Source organism: Pleurodeles waltl, chromosome 2_2 (genome assembly GCF_031143425.1).
Source record: "Pleurodeles waltl isolate 20211129_DDA chromosome 2_2, aPleWal1.hap1.20221129, whole genome shotgun sequence".
Classification (NCBI taxonomy): Eukaryota; Metazoa; Chordata; class Amphibia; order Caudata; family Salamandridae; genus Pleurodeles; species Pleurodeles waltl.
In genome coordinates, this window is record NC_090439.1 from 25019299 (window position 1) to 25042494 (window position 23196).

Sequence of the window (23196 nt, forward strand, 5' to 3'; positions counted from 1 at the left end):
AAATCGAAAGCCTGAAGTAAACAGACATGAGATACTTTGATAGAAATCTGGGGCCTCATTCAGAGTTAGGAAGAAGGGATACTCTGTCAAAACGTGAAACATAGGGGACGGGACATCTGCCATTTTGTGACAGAGTTTTCCATGATCTACTGGTGCTTCTTAACGTGGTACTCAAAACTTTTCAATTGCACACACCAATTGAATATCTGTTGCACAGGTGGAGGGCACCTATCACTGCAGTTAATATCCCGAGTGACCAACAATTTGTATCTCTTTATGGAACGAGAATGTGTTCACATCATCATCAGTATTTGGGAAACTTTCGCCTATTTTCTGTATGGTGCCCGTCCTCAATCTTTATTTAGTTTTCATTCCTATGAAGCGCCCTCAACCAAAAGGTGTCAGAGCGCTGCCCATGACAACAACTATGATGTGAGACATCCCTCAGTGAGAAATATCATATATCACATCATGCACATTCCATAGACATCTTTATCTTGCAAACGATTGGGCTTACAGGATGTGTTAAAATCAGAAAATAGAAAAGTGTTGACTATCACTTCTAGCTGGAATGTTGTCAGAGGCACGGCCTGTAAATATTGCAAGGACTATGGGACCTGTGATGCCTCCTGCCTTAGAATACCTACATGAGATCGAAGATAACTGCTGAGCTACCCCTTTATGGCAGAAAAGAATGACCAGTCCTTCTCTGGTGAGGCAACACTTAAGCAAGAAGGATCCTTTGCCACTAGGCAGTTAAACATTGGGTTATTTTGTGGCTATAGTTGAGCAGGCAGAAGTCAGAAGATCAAAGTTACAAAAAAGAAACAAGTGTAACAAGAGAAGTCTCTATCCCTCCCAGCTCCCCACCCTGGGAGAAACACAGTCTTACAAATCAGTCACGATAAGGAGGACACTCAGAAAAGTCAGGGGTTGGCCATTATTCTCACCCAGCCTGGTGAAAAATGTAAATATTCCTCATGTTCAGAGCTCACGGAGTCTTCACTGATCCTCCGAGGTACATGTTGAGGAATCCTCAGCATCCTGGAACAGTTAAGGACTCTAGCATCTTTCTAAAATAAGTCCAGCAACAGCTACATTGTTTTTCAAATTCTCACCTACCACCGGCAACGATATTAGCACATTTCTCCAGTTGGAGAGCCTGGTTTCTCCCATCTCTCAAAGAGCGTCTGCTTGGCTGCCAGCAACAGATTTAAGACCAAAATACTAATCAAATGCCTTAATCCCCAATGTGCATCGGGTGTCCAGTGTTTAATTTGAGCCGGTTGTTGCGGTGCAGGATACCAGCACTCGTCTTTGGGGAACGGCACTCATATTTTCTCTTTAGACATTTCCCAAGAGCAACAGAGAAAAAAAGTGCACAAAGGAGACAGAAGGAGAAAGAGAAAGACAGACAAACTGTCACAAATGGGAAAAGCAGAAATCCACAGGAGTGAAATGAAGGGGCAGGGAGTGTCTAGTGGTTGATTAAAGAGGAATGAGACGGATTTCAGACTACTCAGCCTTGGTATTCAGTGCACCAACATGTAATAGCACCAGCTGTGCTTTTGAACAGAGCTTTTGGTATGGACATTACATCTTTTACAAATTAAACACTGCTGGTATCCATCCAAACAAAATACTAGGGAGTGAGGGGGGGGACCATACAGCATGTGATCCATGTCCTGGTGGATACTTCTCTAAAACCAACAAAGCTTGTCACTAGAAGCTCCCGCTCTGGCAGTGTAGTGTATAGCCCAATGGTTTAGATATGTGTAGTGAAAGCTCTCACTTTCTCCTTGATCAAATGCTTGTTTGGTGTATTAGAAGGATTTAAATGTCCCTTTGCTAAATTGATTACCCAGTTTCATGTAAGTTATTGATTAGCAGCTACTAGGTTGCTCCTCTACCCATTCTCGCCTGAAAATCCAAGTTCCCAAAAAGGTAAATTAAAAGGGATGGATAACTTGTCAAGCTTTTCTTTTTTTTAAAATCTGTTTATTAAACTTGATATAAAACAAGGCACAAAAATATCAGTACTTTACATATGATTTGGTGGGAAAACACCCATCCACTCTCCAAATGCTTTTCTGAGCGTTTGTACATTTCTTTGCACAACACTGCTGTATTTTAGTGTACTGGCTTTCCTTAAACATTATATAACTAGTAACACTTGACATGGAAATATGTTATTCTTAAATATATATGTTGGCGTCAATTATTATAGTGGAAGCATATAATTGTACAGGCTCTAAAGGGCTACATTTCCGTATGTGCGCTTTGGTATGAGGGTATAGCAGTATCATGGAGCGGCTGATGAGTAGGTATAATATGGGCAAGGCCCAGTGGTACAATATCTTGGGGTTGTTTAGGGCAAACTCAATTATTATGAATAATTTTAGTAATAGCGTATCCTAAGAATTTTGAAGGGGCTGACTCATGGTGGGTATTTGTCATCCCTGGATTCAATTCTGACTACAAAGCGGTCCCAGCTTTCAGTCCCGCTCTGTATCTGGCCTCTGTGTTGTAATTGCCTCAGGGTTTGAGATTCCGCCAATGTGTAGTCGTGTAGGTCTCAAAGCCAGAGAGAGTAGCGAGGGGCATTTGGGGCCTTCCAATGTGTAGCTATCAGGCGTTTATATGTCACGAATGCTAAGTCTATGAACTTGTGAGTGTGTTTATCGTTTTTTGTGCGGTGTCGTATATTAAGCAGGCAGGATTCCGGAGTAGGGGTAAGCGGCTGGTCTATCAGGTCTGCAGTTGTAGCAACTATTTGGTTCCAGCCAGAGTTGATCGTATGACATTCCCAAACCATATGGTAAAAAGTTGTTGCAGGGGTAGCGCATCTTGGACATATGGAGTTAGCTCCTGGGTATATTTTATGAATACGGGCAGGGGAAAGATATGCATGATGCACGTAATTAAATTGCGTATATCTTAGTCTGAAGTTGCGAGATACAGACTTGATCGAGGTGAGGGCTGTGTCCCAGGATTTTTGTGCAATTGGTACAGAAAGGGCAGAATCCCAGCGATGCTTGACCTGGGTTAGAGCTTTGCAGCTACTTGTTAGGAGTATTTTATATAATTTGGTAACGACGTGTTTTGCTTCCCCCATTGAGAGTATTGTAGTAATTAGGAGGGATTCGTTTGGCTCATTATGTCAGCAGCCCCATATGTTACGTAGGAGATTAGTTATGGCATTGAATGTCAAAAAGGCATGTGGCTGCATTATCTCCGTAGCCACCAGTTCTGTAAACTTGATTGCTCTGGAGTCCTTATATAGGTCTCCTGTGTTCAGAGTATTAACCGCCCGTACATCATGATGAAAGGATAGTGCGTGGATGCCCGGCAGCTGTAGTACTGGGATTAGGGGAGAGTAGGGGAGGGGCTGCCTTTTACCTTGTATGTATCTCTTCCAGCAGTGTCTAGCCAAATCTAGCAGGGGAGTATTATGTAGTAGGTGAGGGAGCCCTGTTAATAACCATGTCAGTATCGTTGTTGGGGTTATATAAGCCTCTATTGCTGTAGACTCTGTATTGGACGGCTCGTTGAGCCATTTAGTGACCCATTGAAGTTGGTCTGCTGCATAGTATAGCTCCAAGTTCGGCATGCCCAAACCCCCCTCCTCTTGTGGATATTGGGGCATATTTATACTCCGTTTGCGCCGAATTTGCGTCCTTTTTTTTTCAACGCAAATTCGACGCAAAACTAACTCCATATTTATACTTTGCCGTTAGACGCGTCTAGCGCCAAAGTTCATGGAGTTAGCGTCATTTTTTTGCGTGAACACCTTCCTTGCGTTAATGATATGCAAGGTAGGCGTTCCCGTCTTAAAAAATGACTGCGATGCATATGCGTCGTATTTATACTCCCGGGCAAAAATGACGCCCGGGAGTGGGCGGGACTAAAAAACCTGCATTTGCGCCGGATTTTAGCGCCTGGGTCAGGGCAGGCGTTAAGGGACCTGTGGGCTCAGAATGAGCCCAGAGGTACCCTCCCAAGCCCCCAGGGACACCCCCTGCCACCCTTGCCCACCCCAGGAGGACACCCAAGGCTGGAGGGACCCATCCCAGGGAAGAAAAGGTAAGTTGTGGTAAGTATTTTTTTTAAAAAAAAATGTGTGGCATAGGGGGGCCTGATTTGTGCCCCCCTACATGCCACTATGCCCAATGACCATGCCCAGGGGACAGAAGTCCCCTGGGCATGGCCATTGGGCAAGGGGGCAAAGACAGGAGTCATGTTAATGGCGTCTGGGTGCCAAAAAAGAATGGCGCAAATCGGGTTAAGACGATTTTTTTGCCTCAGCCTGACTTGCCCCATTTTTGGACGCCCAAACGCCATTTTTCCCTACGCCGGCGCTGCCTGGTGTACGTGTTTTTTTTTTCACGCACACCAGGCAGCGCCGGTCGGCTAACGCCATTCAATAAATACGGCGCCCGCATGGCGCTTCAGAATGGCGTTAGCCGGTGCTAATTTTTTTGGCGCAAAACTGCATTAGCGCAGTTTTGCGTCAAAAGTATAAATATGGCCCATTGTGTGGTGGTTAGGGCTACTCTGCGTCTGTCTCTGCCCCATAGCAGGTCAGTCAATAGGGAATGTACTTTGTGGAAAAACGAGCGTGGTAAAGATATCGGAAGTGCAGAGAAATAATATAAGAATCTTGGTAATATTAGCATTTTAACTATTGCTATCCGGCCCATAGGCGATAAGGGCAAGGAGCTCCAAAGTGCTAAGCATGTGCTACCGTCAGAAAAAAGTACGTTAGCCAGGTGGGGGTGGAGGTAGGGGTGAAGGGGTTTTGCCTCAAAAAGTGATGGTAGGCTGGCTAGAGGCAAAAAAAGCCGTTAACCAGCCCAGGGTCATTTCCTGATGCACAACCATCCATAGCACATGACTCCTGTCTCTTAAAAGGCAGGAGTCATGCCCACCACCCCAATGTCCAGCACAGGGGACCAGTGTCCCCTAGGAATGGCCATTGTACCCAGTGCCATGCAGAGTGCCCCATGTCAGGGCCCCCAAGGGAACTTAGATATATTTTTGAAAATGCTTGCCTATATTTACCCTACTTACTTGGGATGGGGTCCACCATCCTCTGGTGTCCCTCTGGTGTGGGTGGGGGTATCCCTGGGGCTTGAGGTGGGCACCTGTGGGCCCATTCCATGGTGTTTGGCCATGCAAATGGGTTCACAGGTACCTTAACGCCTGGTCTGACCCAGGCGTTAAATAATGGCGCTAAGCAGGCTTAGCCCTGCCTCCCACCCGTGCACAATTTTTTCACGAGGGGATAGATATGGTGCTACCGGCTTAGAGTAATTTTTTGGACGGGAATGCCTACTTTGCATCTCATTGACGCAAGGTGGGTTCACACATCCAAAAAATGATGTTACATCCTATATTTTGACACTAGACAAGCACAGTATCAAAATATAAAAATAGAGTTGTTTGTGCCATTTTTGCATCAAAGAAAATGATGCACAAATGGCAAAAACAGAGTATAAATATTCCCCTCAGTATGTTTTGTGCTGCAACAGAAGAAAAGCCACAGTGACACCGTCAACGAAGCTGCTGACTGCACAGTGACCTGATGACGCCACACGGAGCAGTGCCCCACGCCATACTGCAACCCTGGTCTCACTGACGTCGCCATCTGATGCCGCCACCGATTCGCTGCTTGCACCGTGACCTGTGGGCCCAGCACTCTGTATCGCCTTCCTCACACCACAGCCTTGGCATCCTGGACAACACTGCTCCACACTGACATAGGTGCCGCTGCCTACACCTTGGCCTGTGGACACTGCTTGTGAGGTTACACGATGCACAGTCCTGCACCGCAGCCCTGGCCCACCAATGCCAGCACAACTATTCCAGTGCCATCAATATACACTCCTGTCTGCGACCAGTGGGCTCCACAGGCAGAGCACACTGCACTGCACTGCCATCTTGGGCGTACCGACGACAGTGCTTCAGTAAGAACAATGCCACTGTCTGCACTGTGACCTGGAGACACTGCACATCACAGCGCCCCGCTTCACACCGCAGCCCTGGTCTCACCGACGCTGCAGGATGAGTCACTGAGCCACTGCCTGCACCCTGACCTGTGGGCACCACACGTCCCATTGTCCCGCTTTGCACCTCATCCCGATGCCATCCACGCCAGCGCTCCTGACTTTGTCAACAGCCCGGAGTTCAATCTGCAACGCGTGTGACTTCAAGGCCCTGACGACCCCCGCATCGACCTCTGGAACCGACACCTGAGACTCCAGCGATGCTGCACTCTGGATCTCATCACGAGAATCACAACACCCTAGATCTCCAAGGTACTGTTTGAGGGTCTTCCCTCCACCGTAGCTGAACTGTTGGATTAGTTGTTCACCATGCCGTGATAGCTCCAGATGAGCTTTCGACTTCAAGGAGCTGTAGTTTTAAGTAATTCTTGCGCAATTCATATCTTTATTACTGTATGTTGGATTTTCTGCGTATTGGTCTTGTTTTACACAGATAAATATTGGCTATTTTTCAGAAACTAGCGTGGTGTCCTATTGTAGTGTTTTCACTGTATTACTGTGTGTTATGTGCAAATGCTTTACACATTGCTTCTGAGTTAAGCCTGACTGGTCGTGCCAAGCTACCAAGGGAGTGAGCAGGGATTATCTGAGCTGGGTGTCTCCCTTATCCAGACTAGAGTGAGGGTCCCTACTTGGACAGGGTGCAAACTGACTGCCAGCTAGAGATCCCATTTCTAACATAAATGCTTCCAGAAGACTTACCTTCCATAAGTAAAAAACAAAACCTCTGCTTAGCTGCTCACTTCTTTAAATCCCAAGTCCCAAGAAAATGTTAGGCAGATGTTATAGTATCCCAAAATATAGAGGACTGTCTGCTACTTAAAACTAGAAGCTAGTTAGGGCTCCTTTCAGTTGTGGGTAACACTTGCTTTTTCCCAAGGTTTTTAACAATGTTGTGGCTTAATGTCAATATATCACAGGAGCACATGAATCACCAGGAGGGGAACTCAATTACATGGATGAAAGGGCACTTCAGTAGCATTATGCTCATTCTTAAAACAATAATATGTTTACTTTAATTTTGAAAAGTGAAGCTCAGCTTTTTGCAGTACGACCTTTGATGATTTTTGAAAAAGAAATGTTAATGATATTCCCTATGTGGTTAATTTACCTCCTGATGGTGAGTTGGGTTTTTGACGTTATTTGCTTCATAGGAAATAATGTGAAGGGACTTTAGCTTTTTCCAACCTATACCGCTGCCTTGCTAATCAGTTGCCTGTTCAACCCTTACCTCTATCACCACTTTTATTCCAGCTTGTCATTTAAGCCACAGGTTCATGCTGTGCTGAAATCTACCACCATTCATCAACCCATCCTCCATTTGACCACAGAGTTCCTTTTTTTTAAAGTTTTTTTTCCAATAGCTGCATAGAAAAATTTATAACAAACATTTGTAACAATGTATACCTTAAGCAGCATTCTGTGACCTGTCTAACTTTTCCCAGCATTTCGTCTTTGTAAATGCCTACTTTTTTAATATTATAAATTTGGAAAATTGGGTCACTGGTTGAGGGGGTGGAACCCTACTTGAGCAGCAACCACAAAAACTGTCTGGCTTAACTTACAGACAATTTGTAAAGTATTTATGCAGTACAGAGACAGTAATAAAGTGAAAACACATCACAAGAAAAACCCCACAAACCCACACAAATTTAAAAAATAGAGTAAAATTCAGTAAAATATTTTACACCAAATCAACAAAATCAACCTAAATCCAATCAGTATAACCAGTCAAGTGCAATTCTAAAGGTTTAGGTAAAAATAGTGCTTAAAAGCACAAAGCATCATCAACATGGCAGTCTAAGAGTGCTCTGAGCCCCTCCTTCATCTGCCGATAGAAGTCCCGGCTGCCCCGTGTCCAATTCGCCCCACCCGGTCACGACGCCGGTGGGGGGGCCTGGCAGTGTGGCGCGAGACCTGTGCACGCGGAAAGAATGAAGAGAGGTCCGGCGAGAGGGCCCCGTCCCACGGGGATGAAGATTAAGGCCTGCAACGAGGCATGAGGAGGCGAAGCCTGCCCTTTGGTGGCGGCAGGGGTGGCTTTGTGCCACTGCGCTGCGCTCGTTGTAGGTTCCCTGCCCTGAAGGTGTGAACCAGCCCCCACACATGGCGGGTTGCCGGGGAGGCAGGGACCCCGGTGAGGTGTTGCGGCCACTGCTGAGGGACACGTGGGTCAGCCCCCTGGGTCGCCAGGGACGCCGTGAACACAGACCTTGCTGCTGGTGGGGCTGACATCGGCCTGGCCTGACCCGGATCTGTGCCATGGCACACCCTGGCTGGGGTGCAGAGGTGCAGCCTGGACAACGGAGGGAAGGTGCCAGACGGGCCCCGTGAGGCCAGGCGGCCCCTCCCCTTGCACGAGGAGATTCGGTCAGAGGATTGGGGTGAATAGAGAGGGCTGGGGGGGTCCGTGGTTCCAAGGCCCTCCCCGCCTGCCAGCACCTGGAGTGAGGTGCCACCTACGAATAGGTGAAGAGACCCCGGAAGAGAATGGTGCTGCGCCAGAGGAGGTGGAGGCAGTGATCATCAGCAAGCCAAGAGGTGAGGGCCTGGGGCACGGGGCAGAGACGCGTCGAGCAGGGGGACGTCACTCAGGAGAGCGTGGACTGCGCCGGGTCCTGGAGGGGCCCTGCGTCTGCCCCCCACTCCTCCCTCGCTCGGTCTGCCGGAGCCTGGTCCTGAGGAGGCCGTGTCATTTTGGGGGACGTTGTCATTGGGGGGCACTCCCTGCTTACTTGTTGATGCCTGGCGGGGCAGTAGCCCTAGTGGCTGTTGTCTAAAGTGCCCCCCTACATTGCATCATGTGAAAGCATTGCCTGCACTTCTGGGGGCTGTCAGAGACTGATTGGATGGGAGCAGCGAGGGAGCGTGATGCCTGAGCCTGTTTGGCCACCATGGGGAAAGACAGGGCTGGCAAACAGCCGGCGGCGTCCCAGCAGTGCATTGACCAGTTCACCAAGCAGGTGGCCCCCCCCCCGGGAACATGCGATCCGACACCAGGAACCCTTGCAGCGGAGGGAGTGAGCACAATCCTCCAGGCCATTCAGTCCTTGCAGCTGGCGGTTGAGACTAAAATAGGTGAAGTGAAAGAGGATGTGGGCCTATTGCAGCAGAGCCTGCGGACGGCAGTGGGCCGCATCACTGAGGTCGAGGACCGGGTTTCTCAGGCAGAGGATGAGATCTCGGAACTTAAAACTAAAGCCGCCCAGCTGCTGACCTGCACTGGTGAGCTCCACCATAGTGCTGAGGATGCTGAGAACCAATCCAGTCACAACAACCTGCGCTTCGTTGGCTTCCCAGAGGGGAGCAGAGGCAAACTTGGCGATCAAGTTTCTGGAGAACTAGATCAGATCCTGGGTCCCAGAGCGGAATCTCTCCCTATCGAGCGGCCCCACAGGGCACTTAGCCCAGACCTCCTCCTGGAGGACCCAGGCGGCCAATGATTGCCAGGTTTCGTAACTTCAAAGACCGCAATATCATCCTAAGAGAAGCGAAAGCACACCCAGATCTCTGCTTGGACAACCACAAGATGTTAGTATTCCCATACTACACCCCGGAGGTGCAGACCAAGTGCCACGCCTATGAGGGAGTTAAGCAAAAACTTAGGGCAATGCCGCTGACATACATGCTCCTATTTCCTGCATGCCTCAAGGTCCTCATGTACAGGAAGTCCTTCTTCTTTGACTCGCCCAAAGTGGTGTGGGACTGGCTTACAGAGGAGCACAGGGCGGCCTGGGGGGGCTCCCCAGGGGGCGGTCATATTGTTCCTCCAGGCTCACGGGGGGCGCAGACGTACCCATCCTGCTGAAGAAAGCAGAGTGGTCCAAATAGCCCACTGGAGGAGGGCCTGCCGTCGAGTCTTGCTTGTCCGGAAGGGGGGCCTCACTGGACGGCCCGGAAGAAAAGAGGCCTACGTTGACCGTCGAGGAGGACCGCCTCAGCCAGACTCCCTTGCTCTCATAAAGTGCATCGAGCATGGACCTTCTGCAACTGGGGGAGATCTGTGAGGAGGACATCCTACCTGGCACTGGGTGCGGGAGGGGGGGGGGGCAACATTGCAGAAGTCTGACTACATGGAGGGCTCCACCTCTTCACACCAATGACAGACTCTCTGTTTTCAGGATTCTAGTTGCATTTAAGGGTGACAGATGCTTCAGGGTTGGAAGTATGGGGCAGGGGGTAGTTGGGGGGAAAGGGAAGAATTGTAATGCAGCAAATTCACGTTCTACTGTGGTTGAGTAGTAGTTATCCTAACCGTTTTTCTTTTATATGGTCACATCCCGACTCTAGGACAGGCATGCTACACACATCCTTATCATTTCCCTACATGCACTACAACCCTCTATCCGGGTACTCTCCTGGAATGTTAATGGGCTCCTCGATAAAATTAAGCGGTCTTCAGTACCCTCTGCAGACATGCCCCCTCCATGGTCTTACTCCCGGAGACCCGCTTACTTGGCACCCATTGCCCTGTGCTCGCGCGGGGTGGTTATGACAGGGTCTACCATGCGGGCTTCTCTAGAGGCTCCGGGGGGGCTATCCTGTTGCATCGCTCCTTACCCATAGTGATACCTGCTTCGCAGTTGGATCGAAGGAGTGCTATGCAGCTGTGTCTGGCATGCTCAGGAGGAAGCCGGTTAATATCCTGAGCGCCTATGCTCCTCCTGGAACATTTGAGCGCTTCTTGACTGTCCTCCGGGAGGTGTTGGCGGGGCTTCCCTTGGGACTGACCTTGCTGGGAGGGGACTTCAATTCCGTTATGAACACAGAGATGGACATTACTGGACCTCTGTCCACGAGCTGGTCCGGTCGGGCGTCCGGACTGAGCCACTGGGCAGAGGGCCTTGGTCTCTGTGATGTGTAGCGGATATGGCACCCTAGAACGCTGCAGTATACGCACACGTCGGCAGCACACCACACCCATGCCAAAATAGAACTACTCCTCATGCTGGCTCTGGATGTTCCTAGAGTCAAATGGGCGGAGATTCTGCCACACGGGGTTTTGGATCATGCACCACTCCTGGTCCGCATGGATGACGCAGACCCCACCCGATGCCCTACGTGGCAGCTAAACGCCTGGTATTTGCAGGACAGTGACTATACCCAAGCCTTGAGGGACCAACTCACCCAATATTTCGAAAACAATCTGGGGTCCGTGTGATCACCTGGCACGTTTGCGCCGCTTGTAAGGCCACCCTTAGGGAGCAAGCCAAACACACACGGAGAGCACACATGGAACTACAAAGTGTTGCAGCTCGAGGCCAGCGCATTACGACTCGAGCGCCTGCTTACCATCTTCACGCATACATCCATAACAAGAAAGTTAACCCTAATTAGAGAGGAGATCAGGCACTCTACTCTTGAAACGGCAAAGCATATGTGTCAAGCTTCGGCGGCCCGCATGTACAGGTGGGGGGACAAGAACGGTAAGCTCTTGCACTGGCTCGCAACCCGGCCCATGGCTAATAGAGTCATCCCTGAGGTTGTTGATGAATTGGGAGCCCTCTCTCAGAGGTCTAGCGAGGTTGCGCAAAGCTTTGCCACTTACTATACAAGACTTTACAAGGAACGGCCCAGGCCACAGGTAGAAGGGGAGGCCACCTTACTAGGGGAGGTGTCTCTCCCTAGACTTTCGGTGGTGGAAAGACAATACATCGATGAACCCATGAGGCTGGAGGAGCTCAGGGAGGCTATCTCAGAGCTGGCTGTGGGTAAAACCCCAGGCCCAGGCGGCTTCCCAGCGGAACTCTACAGTAAATGTAGCGACATCCTACCCCTCACTTGCTCATCATGTTTGAGGAATTCGAGAGGACGGGTGGCTTTCCCCCGGGTCTCAACCAGGCCACCATAGTGGTGATCCCCAAGACCAACCCCCCCTCGCAGCACTGTTCTGCCTACTGCCCCATTTCACATCTCAACACTGAAGTTAAGGTGCTGTCCACGATACTAGCCACCAGACTGAAAGGGGTGCTGTCCTTGTAGATACACCCGGACGAGTGCGGCTTTATGCCAACTATTAGTACTAGGCATTGCATTAGGCGCTTGCATGTGGCGTTGGCTAACCGGTGCCTCTTAGCCCCTCCTCTGGCACGCCTCCTCCTAGACTTAGAAAAGGCGATGTCGCAGTTGCAGGTGAAGGTTGCAAGATTCTGTAGATTGGCTGGCGAGAGGTGGCGGACAAAATCTCCAGAATCTTGCAGGTGGAGGTGGATACTGCCCCGCTGCCGCTCTTGTTGGGGGTCTTTGAGGGAGTGGGGTCCAGTACAGCAGACCGGGCCTTTGTGGGAGTGGCTTGTCTGGTAGCCAAGAGAGACATCGCAGCTGGCTGGAAAATGGAGGTGGCACCATGGGGTGGACTGGTGTGCCCAACAGGAAAACTGGTATATGAGGCAAGAGGGTGCCCTGCTAAATACGACAGAGTGTGGGGGAAGTGGCCAACTGCCTGGGGAGAGTGTTCAGCGGCTATGCCCTAGGTGCGACAGCCGTAATGTGCCCTGTTCTTAGCCATTACCGAAAATGTCAATCATGTACTCATGTCAGTTATGTAGAATTGTACGGTGATATGTCAAGAAAGCGCGGGTGTGACCAGTTGGTTGTATGTTGTTATGCAAAATGAATAAAGTTGCTTATAAAAAAAACAGCACAAAGCACCAACTGTGGTTTTCTGGTCGCAGCAGACCAGGATAAAGCCACAAGTTCAGGGTGACCTCAATGGAGGGTGGGCTGGATATGGGGGCCAAGTCAGTCCTGCTGAGAAATATACCATAAACCCTGGTTATGTGGAGATATGAGGTCAACGTCAGGGATGCACTGCACAATGGAGGTTCTGATGAGCTGCAAGGTCTGTGATGTGGACTTACATTGATGCTGTGTTGTGCTGTGTTGTTCTGCATCTTTTTTGATGACGAGCTTGAAGGTCCGCTCCAAGGGTGTGTTATGCAGCAGCGGGTCTGATGAGCTGCGCGGACTGTGATGTAGTTTTGTGTTGTGGCTGCATCTGTTCTGATGAGGCGCTGCAAAAAGTTGCACCAGGTTTGCGTTGCGCTGCTTTGGTTCTGGTAGAGAAGAAAACTGGGTTGGGAGAACACCATTAGCCCCACTTCCTTGGTCCAGTACTGGAGTTGCACCACTTGGGGGTTTATGACTCACAGGACGTCTAGTCTACGTTGTAGAGTAGCCATTTTTAATATATCTTCATGCACGTTAGTTTAACATACTAGGCCGCTGTGCACTTTGCCCTAGATACATTTTATTCAGCCTCGCACTGTTATTTTACAATAACCAGTTTTACGGTCTTGTTTTTATTTCCTTCTATCGCACTGTTTAGCTTAGTTCAGCACTGTGTTCTCAAAAAATGCATTGTTGTTCGCCCTGTGCTTCAGTCAAGGCTACAGTCTGGTAGAATTGCCGGTAAACGTGGTAGAAGTTTAGTCTCCAGTATTCTTAGAAATTAAACATTCTTCCGTAGGGACATTTTCTTAGAACATCTGCGTGTTAGTTATAAAAACACTTCCTAGTCCTAGTACAGGTCAAAGGGAGATTCCGGCCAGGAACCTACAACAAAATGCCGACAGCCCTGTTGCAGATGCTGATGCAGATTACAGGCCTTTGCTCAGGTATGAGGGTCGATGTCCTCCCGGGGGAACCTGAAAGGCAGGCTTAGAGCTTCACATGCTGTGCTCAAAATATAACTTAGAGAGAAAATAATCTAGCGGCACTATGATAGTTTTATTCTTGGGCTTCACTCTCATCGTTACTACTTTAATCCTACTGTGTTGTGTAGTTCTGGTTATTGCAGCTCACACTTTGCTATCTAAAATGCAGTTGTTTTATTAAACCAATCTTTAAAACTTAAACTGCCTCTGTCATTTATATATGAGACCGCATTGTGTATGAGAAAACCGGTTGTGACTTGAGTGACCACGACTTCCCTGGGAAGTGCTAAGGTGTCATGCGTTCGGCTGCCCAATTGTCTCTTCCATTCGGGAGAGATGAGGCACTGCTAGTTAGCCGGAGCAAAACCCGGATTTAGAGTGACAAGGGTCCTCCACCGTGGGTCAGACTTAGTCCCCCACACTGTGAACGATCTTGCCGCTCAATATCCAGTATTCTCATTAGGATAATGAGAGCCTACGCGACAAGGTCATGGAGTCAAGATGGTTGGAACATTTTCTGCCACTGAAGCTCTAATCCAGAGGACAGCCAACCAGCCCTTGGAGCCACTCTGGTTATCCAGCATCAAGACGGAGGTCCAGTACTTCTCATTCAGACAGCAGAGCACCAGGGCAGCAGAGCAGTATAGCAGCAGGGCAGTCCTTCTTACAGCAGAGCAGCACAACAGTCCTTTTTTATTAGTCTTCCACAGGTCCAGAAGTGTACTGAACATTTCACTCACATGGTTCAATATGTATACCTGGTGCCAGCTTTGTAGTGGGAAAATCTCCTGGAGTTCCCCCCTACAGAAATTCCTGGAATTTCCTGTCTCCCTGCCCTTGGCCAAGTCTGTTTAGGGGAACAATAGGCTAATTTGAATCCCTTTCTGTGCATGCTGAAGTAGCCCCATTGAATTGCAAGTGTGGTAGATAACAGCTCCGCTCCCTTATTCAGCCAGAGACGGCCCATTCTGCCAACATCCAGACTTTCTAATGTGAGGGTGTCTCGGAGGAATACACAAAGGCTGTCTTCCAACTACACCTAGTCATGCGACTCAGAAACAAGCTGCAGGCACCAAATAGGACAAGAAAATGACAACTTTCTAAAAGACACATTTTCATAAGTGTGACTTAAAATTCAACATTACAAGTAAGGAGGGTTTAAAATTACAGTTTCTCGGGCACTAAATATGACTTTCCTACCTGCTCCAAATCACAGGTTATCACGTATTAAATGTATTAAAGTAACCCAATGTTATCCTATGGGAGAGGTAGGTCTTGCAATAGTGAAAAATTAATGCAGTAGTTTTTCACTACCACGACATGTAAAACTTAGAAGTATGTGTCCACTCTTTAAAATACAATGCATCCTGCTCTTTGCATTGTTCAGAGTTTACCTTAGGGGTGAATTATATGTATTAAAAGGAGGGTCGGGCCTGGAAAAAGGCAAACGTATTTGGGGATCATGCTGCAGAGAAGCGAAAGTCCAACAATGATTTGCACTCTGTATAAACTTTTGGGTCAAACTCGGTAATTCATAGCCAGTGGTGACAATCAAGAGAGTCACTCAAAGCCAGTGTGTGCAAGTGAAGTTGACAGACCCTGTTTGGAGGGAGGCAAAGGCAGACAGGGGTGACAAGCCCCAATCATGGTGGTTGAGGTTGTTTGCTATTCATGCCCTGGGGTCTGTCCTACGATGGCTCAGCAGACTGGGCCATGTTCAACCCTTTCTGCTTATCTTTTTATGTACATGCAAGTACTTTGAGCGCACAGCTAAACTAAATACTACACAGTTCCATAGGAATTAAATAATTGATGTAGCCCAATTTGCATTTATCACTGAGGAGCTACACCCCTTTTTGGTAGTACCACACTGCTAAGACCCCATGAGTAGAGCCCTAACACACTACGCACATATAGGCATTGATTGTGACTGCAGCTCCTTCAATTTTGTGGCAGTGGTGACAGTCTTGCATTGAAACAGAAATCATGGAATGTAGTGGGGTGGGCAGGCCTGCAAGGCAGTGCTCATCTTGGTAAGCTGCATCCTTCCTGCCATGTGCATACAGTTGCTCAGATTCAGTAGCTGCTGCCTCTGGGCCCAGTCATTCGTGGTGGTGTGTCTTCAGCAGTTGTGGTCTCAAGGGAGATATGGGTTCCTCACTTTGGATTGCAGCTTTTTTCTTCCAGTCTTTAGCAATGGCAGCATCAGGCTCTCAAGTCCACGGCTGATTGCTGGTGGACAGAGTGATACTTGGTCTTCAAATAGTCCTAAAGCAGCTCTCAAAGGAACCACTCAGAGAGACTTGAAAGACCTTTTCACAACATGGGTCAATCTGAGTGCTTCTCAGGCTGAAAACACACTGCGCTTCTCCTGTGCACTCACTTTTCCTGCAGGACCAGGCATGCTCCTTTCATCACTGAGCAGGCAGGCGGGCATCTAAGGACTTCATGCAGACCCTCAGCTCGTCCAGCAGAATGTAAGACTTCAGGTGACGTCTCTGGAGTTCTGCAAGACTTGCTGTCAGACATACACCTCTTCTGGTTACCCACCTGCTTTTCAAGCATTCTGCTGAGCACCTCCTTTGTTAGTCAGGAAAAACTAGGAACTGGAACAAAGGGGGTGGGGGCTGGATAGTACTTATTTGCACATGTTTTAGACAGGATATGTGGATCAATTATCTAAGGGTTTTGAACCAGTTCTCTTTCAAATGTCACTTTCTGGATACTTCTTAGGCACAGCCTTTTTGCCGAGATGGCTCACACAGCAGGTAGCAACAAGGTGATCTTAAAACAGGAGTAGCTAAGACAAGGGTACAATAAAGTGTGAGACCTTAGCACCTGGCTATCATCAGCTTTATAGAAGCATTAACCAAGGGCTGGCAACAGGACAGGCCCTTCTTAGAAACAACTTCACCTTGAACAACACAACCTGCAGTCCCACCCCTCACCCATGTCATCCATCAAATGGTAGTGCTCTGGAAAGACTACTCATCAGCCATTTTCTAACAACGTCCTCAATGAATTTCTAGAGGTAGCCCTGTCTTCACTTCAGTGTCTGGGTTTTCATCCTCCAACCAGAGAAATGCAAGCAATACACTTTCACTGTCTGGGCAAAGCTGTCATCATACTCTATTTTGTGCCATCTTAAACCAGGAGATTCTAAACTGGATCCCACAGGCCCCAGTACTAAGAATCACACAATACACAAAGCTCCACCACCATACACATGCTATGCACATACACACAAGATGCCAGCACCATTGTCTGTGCTTCACATAACAGTGTAAATTTACGGGAAATCAGCCAGTAGGCTCACCTCTCGAAGAACACAGTATGCTACCACTACTGCTCAATATGCCCCGGGGCATGGACAGAAGCCCAATGCCCTTTATAAGGACACCCTTGCTGAGCCTCTCCAGGTCACAGAATTAATGATCAGCATTTTTGTGACCAGTAAAGAATTTTAAGAACTGACTTATGTATGAATGCGTTGTTTTCTAAAATTCTGAATGGTACTGGGTCAGAATCCAACCTACCTTGCATATTAATGTGGCAAGTCACAAATTCCAACTCACTGCAATTGGAGGCTATTGCTTGGATGGCAGCCTGCTGGGATCAGCAGACCACCATGTCTAAAATTACCTTTTATAAAATCAAAAACATTTTCTCACATGCAGCCATTATTGCTTAAAGGGACTGGGACTGTGTTTTTACATTTTGTTTTAGAGGAGGTCGTGCTCCAGTGGACCACTGCCTCCTCTTAAGCACACTTGTTTTCATTCCCTTTGAGTTGTGGGTGCCACGGGGCTCTTCTGCCGGTCCACCCTTTTTTCCCACGCTATTCCCACGTCAGTCTGATGAGTGCACTCACCATCAGGTACCATGACACATAAATGATCAAATACACATGCAATAGCGAAAGAGCTTTAATGCCTGCCTTGCACCGTTACAGTGTTTTGGATGAAATATTTACTATTTGACACAAAAATAATTATGGAGCTGAAAATTCACCAAACACACTGTAAATCTGGAATTGGCTCCAATTATTTTAGGTGTTGATTTTATGATTGTACATGCTAAAGTCAAGGTTTAATTTCTTTTGCGACCCAAGTACCTGACTGAAAAAGGCCATGTGTAATACATTACATAGAAATAGTACTTAAGCACGCGTATGGGGTATAGCTGATGCTACGTAAAAAAAAACTGTAGAGGAAAAATAAAGCAAAGTAAAAGAAGTGGAAGAGTTTCAAATCATAACGTTAATGAAACATTAAACTTTGGAGAATTATTTCCATGTGCCAAAGAGCCTTGTGTGAGAACGACATTATGGTTGCAAAAATGACTAGTAAATGTAAATATTACTATATCTGCTTATCAATGACAGCTCATCAACTTAAACACTGATATTTTAAAAAAGGAATGCACAATTATTGTTATTTAAGTTAAAAAAAAGATTTATCATTTCTTCCGCACTTGTCAAAATGTTTTTTATCTGAATCTGCGATAAAGTGTATGTAGTTAAAAAAAGATTTGAGATAGAATTCCTCACGAAATTTCCTTATTGAAGACCATTAACTTTTCAGCCTCACCTCATGCCAACGTTTCAATTGATTTTGGGCAATTGACTATATCAAGCACAAATGCATATTGATTGATTATTTGTACTGGACTTTGCTGTCTTCCATACATTTATGTAATTGCATGTCATTTTCAATGGGTAATATGGAAACAATTAGCATATAATTAACAAAGAGATCCGTCAGGCGAGATAATCGCAGTTATCAAGCTGTTTGGTAATGGGCTGCTAAAATGAATCATTTGTTTTAGATAGCAATTTATGATGTAAATTTGGGAGTTTGTGCTCTATGTTCTAATGGAGAGATGGTCCTGAAACCACAGCTCCTAGCTGCCTTGCACAGCACTGACTGAACCCTATGCCTACAGATCATAGAGGCAATGGCAGGGTACCACACTCTCGCTCACCGTCTAATAGCATGCAGCCTGCAACATTTTTCACACATTTTACCTCAACTTAATCTAGGGAAGAGGTAAAGAGGAAACTCTTTGCATCCAGCAGTTAAATCACATCGCTCATAGCCTAATTTTATCAATTCAAATCATTCATGTAATTAAATAGCAACCAGCAAGATGCACACGTCTAACAAAGTACACGTGAATCGATATTTCATTGACACACGTGCAACGAATTTCATTGTTAAACGTTTGTAAATATGCAGATATGAAAAAACATTTTTACATAATTGCGTACAGCTTATTTGCTCTTTTTAAACTTTGGAATATGAATAGTGAAAACAGAATCATTCATTTGCACTGCGATTTCACCAAACCAACGTTTGTTTGTAATACGCGTACTTATGATAGATACTTGTCAATGCTGAACGTAAATCACTCAATAATGTGCAGACTAAACCTCAAATGATCCGAAATTCGGCCATTTCATTATTCCAGTGGATTCTCACGACATATATGTTTTTTACAGATAAGGTTGGGGAAGTGGAGCTTAGTTTGTCAGTAGTAAACCATTGTCTTCATATATGTTCTAATGGTGAACAAGTAACTATCAAGCAATGCTACAGAGTAACTTTAACCGGATATATATTGAAAAGGTAAAACATTAATGTATCATCAGTGTATGTATTTATAGAATCATGAGCTTCCCATCAAATCTGTTAAAAATCCGTTAAAACCAGATGATTCCCTTGAATGTAGAAATATGCAAAGAGCGGAGGAGATGTTGGTTTCAGTGCTTGTTGCCCAAGATATGAAAGTGGCAGGACATTGTCTAAAGTAGAAGAGATAGGTCTAAAGCCTGTTTCATATGAAGGGATGATGTAATTTGAGGAGATCCATTCTTCTAGCTCTTGAAGCAACACCCTTGCATAAGCTTTGCCATCTATATCCAATAAGGCTATCTGCCTATAGTTTTCAGGGCGGGTAGTGCCCCCTTTTTTATAAATGGGTTGAAGTATAGAGCCCTTCCACGCCGCTGGAACCACTGAAAAGTGTAAACAGTCATTAAATAAAGCGGTCAGGGGTCATCCCAATATGCTTGATCATCTCTAAATACGCTCCCTGGAAGGTTGTTGGGACTAGGAGCCCCATCCCGCCTCATTTTGCCAAGGATCGTTTGCACAGTTTCAATGATGACGGGAGCTGTTTTATGATCTAGCCTATCTATTTCATAGGAACCGGCAGCGAGTTCTTGATCCCCTAAATATTTTGGGTCCACATAAAGATTTCCCACATGCCTTTCTCAAACGCTGGCAGAGATCACGTTTGTACTGTTTTCAGATGCATAGAGCAATGAACTGATGTAGTCCCAAAATTCTCTGTTTTTATTAGGCAGCAGCAATGTAACCAAGCGTTTCCAGCATTCTTCTGTCTCTTTTACCTTCAGTGACCATAGAGCTCTTTTGTACTCTTTCCGTGCCAGCCTCCTTAGTGCATCTGTGGCCAGAGTTTTGTTTCTCTTATAGCACCTTTCTGTCTGCCGACATCTCCTTTTATATTGTGACCATTCCTTGGTTGCTGGCTGCTTCTCCATCCTATGTTTTGTTCCCCCAGTATGACTGTCCTGCGCCCTGTTGCAAAGGTGAGCTTGGAGGTTTTTGAGCACATGCCCAAGTGATCAGTTATTTGGCCTGCCCCCTGGTGGAATTTTATTGGGCCGTTTGCCTGCTTTCTTGCTTCATATTTTATTTTGATGTCCATTTGATACGTTTTGATACGTTTTGTTAAAGGGCCTTCATTGAGTTAGCGGCCACTAACTTTATACAGATCATGTCTCATTGCTCCCAGGTCAACTTCTATTACCACCGGATTATGGTCACTTTCAGTTCTATGAACCACCTTGTGGCTTAAGCACCTGCACACAAGGGCTGAGCTTAGAAAGATATAGGGGGTCATTCTGACCCCGGCGGTCATGGACCGCCGGGGCCAAGGTTGGCGGGAGCACCGCCAACAGGCTGGCGGTGCCCCGCAGGGCATTCTGACCGTGGCGGTTTGGCCGCGGTCAGATGCGGAAAACCGGCAGTGTCCTGCCGGTTTTACGCTGCCCAAATGAATCCTCCATGGCGGTGCAGCTCACTGCGCCGCCATGGAGGATTCTGACACCCCATACCGCCATCCTGTTCCTGGCGGTTCGCCCGCCAGGAACAGGATGGCGGTATGGGGTGTCGTGGGGCCCGTTCAAATGTGATGTCTTCAGAGATCAAATGCCGGTCAATTACATTATCACTATCACTTTGTTGTTTTAGACCTAGGCCCCCGATATTGACAAGTGGCTTAATATTTTGCTCTCTGTCTAGGTTTCCTTCAATAATGCTACTCCTTCCCTTCATGCCCAGAAGATATGTCGCAGGAATGGAACTGGGCAGCTGCGCTGTTTCTGTGCCCTTTATACCTTATTTTAGAGGGCCCCACTTTGTATTTCAGTGTCTGCTTTGCAGACACTGAAATACGCGACGGGTGCCACTGCACCCGTCGCACCTTCCCATTCCGCCGGCTCAATTCTGAGCCGGCGTCCTTGTGGGAAGGGTGTTTTGCACTGGGCTGGCGGGCGGCCTTTTGGCGGTCGCCCGCCAGCCCAGTGCAAAACTCAAAATACCCTCAGCGGTCTTTCGACCGCGGAGCGGTATTTTGGAGGGGGGAACTCTGGCGGGCGGCCTCCGCCGCCCGCCAGGGTGAGAATCACCCCCATAGTCTATTGTGGATATATTTCTGAAAGTAGGAATGCCTGTACCTCCTACTAAGCTGCTACGATCCATCGTTTTAAGGTCATGTTCATTAAGGAAAGATTCTATGGCCAATCTTACACGGTCTCAACAGAGCCCTCCTTCCTGTCCAAGCTGGAGAATGGTAAAGTCGCCTGCCAACACATATTCATAACCTGGAAATTCTTAAACAAACTTCTTCAGTAGGATCGGTATAGATTTAGCCATCATCTGTTTCTTTCCTTGATGGGGGTTGATGTATATATTTATCACTGTTTCCTGGGTGCTTTTTTTTGGAATAATGCTAAGCCATGTATTGTTAACAATTGCATCTTGCTCATAAATTTCTCCCACATTGCTAATTTAACAGCCAAGTTTAACTTAACATGTATAGCAAGAACTCCAATGAATCTTCCAAACAAGTTACTTTTGTAGGCAGTCGACTGAAATGTAGTAAACCCCTCCATGGTCAGGGGCTCTACCGACCATGTTTCCTGGAGGCACATAATATCTGCCTCATTTACAAAGATCTTAATGCTAAAGCTGTTTATTATGGAAACCAAGCCAGCCAGGTTCCAGCTAACTATTTTGATTGCATTAAGTTTGGATTTTATAGAAAGCAATTCAGAGCTAAATACACATCTTTGTTTTAGTAGACAGGGCTTCAGGAAGCCTTTCCCATCCTTGCCCCCTCTCAATACCATTCTGTATTCCTATATTTCTAGTCCTATCCGGGTAGGGCTCACCAGTGTTCATTGTCAGTTGTTTGGTTATTTTTGCTTCTAAAAATAGTGGTTTCATGACTGGAGTTCCTTTCAAGGCACTGAAATTTTTCCTCACCAGATGTATTGCTTGGTTTCCAGCAGCTAAGACTCATGGGTACCGTTCTCTGACTTTCTTGCTAATTTTTATACCCCAATTTTCAAGGAGGCCTTCGTATTCAAAAATTCTATTGATATTACTTTGTACAGACCATGTGATCAATGTGGATTTGTTTTGACTAATCCATGTGAAAGAGCTGAAATTCATCACTGATAGGTCTTCTGTCGTTAAATTTTCAAATTCTGATATATGATGTGATAGGCATCAAATATTTGATCTAATGAGGATATCGCATGGCCCCTGGGAAGCATATAATGGAGTAAAGATTATGGTCAACTGATCCGTAATTTCCTGAGAATTTGCAGGCTTTATATTTAATACCCTATTGTATTCATGGTCTACCTCAGAACTATGTTCTGTTCGAGGTTGACGTCTATTCTCACTGCTCCAAGCCCCCACCTGGCTTGACCCTGATCTTCCTGTAGATTGATGCCCACTCGTCGCAATCCCCTTTGCCCCATGAGGTTCAAATGTGATGTCTTCAGAGATCAAATGCCGGTCAATTACATTATCACTATCACTTTGTTGTTTTAGACCTAGGCCCTCGATATTGACAAGTGGCTTAATATTTTGCTCTCTGTCTAGGTTTCCTTCAATAATGCTACTCCTTCCCTTCATGCCCAGAAGATATGTCGCAGGAATGGAACTGGGCAGCTGCGCTGTTTCTGTGCCCTTTATACTCTTGTTCCATCACAGATCGCCCCCCCTCCGTCTTGTTGCAGCCCCTTTATTACCCTTGGAACGTCTATTCTGTTGGACCTATCTCCTACTGTAGGAGGAGCTTGACTGAATTCTATGATGGAATCCTCCATCCCGCAGCTGACTGGTGGACGGTTATGATCTTCTTTGGAAGCCAAAGTG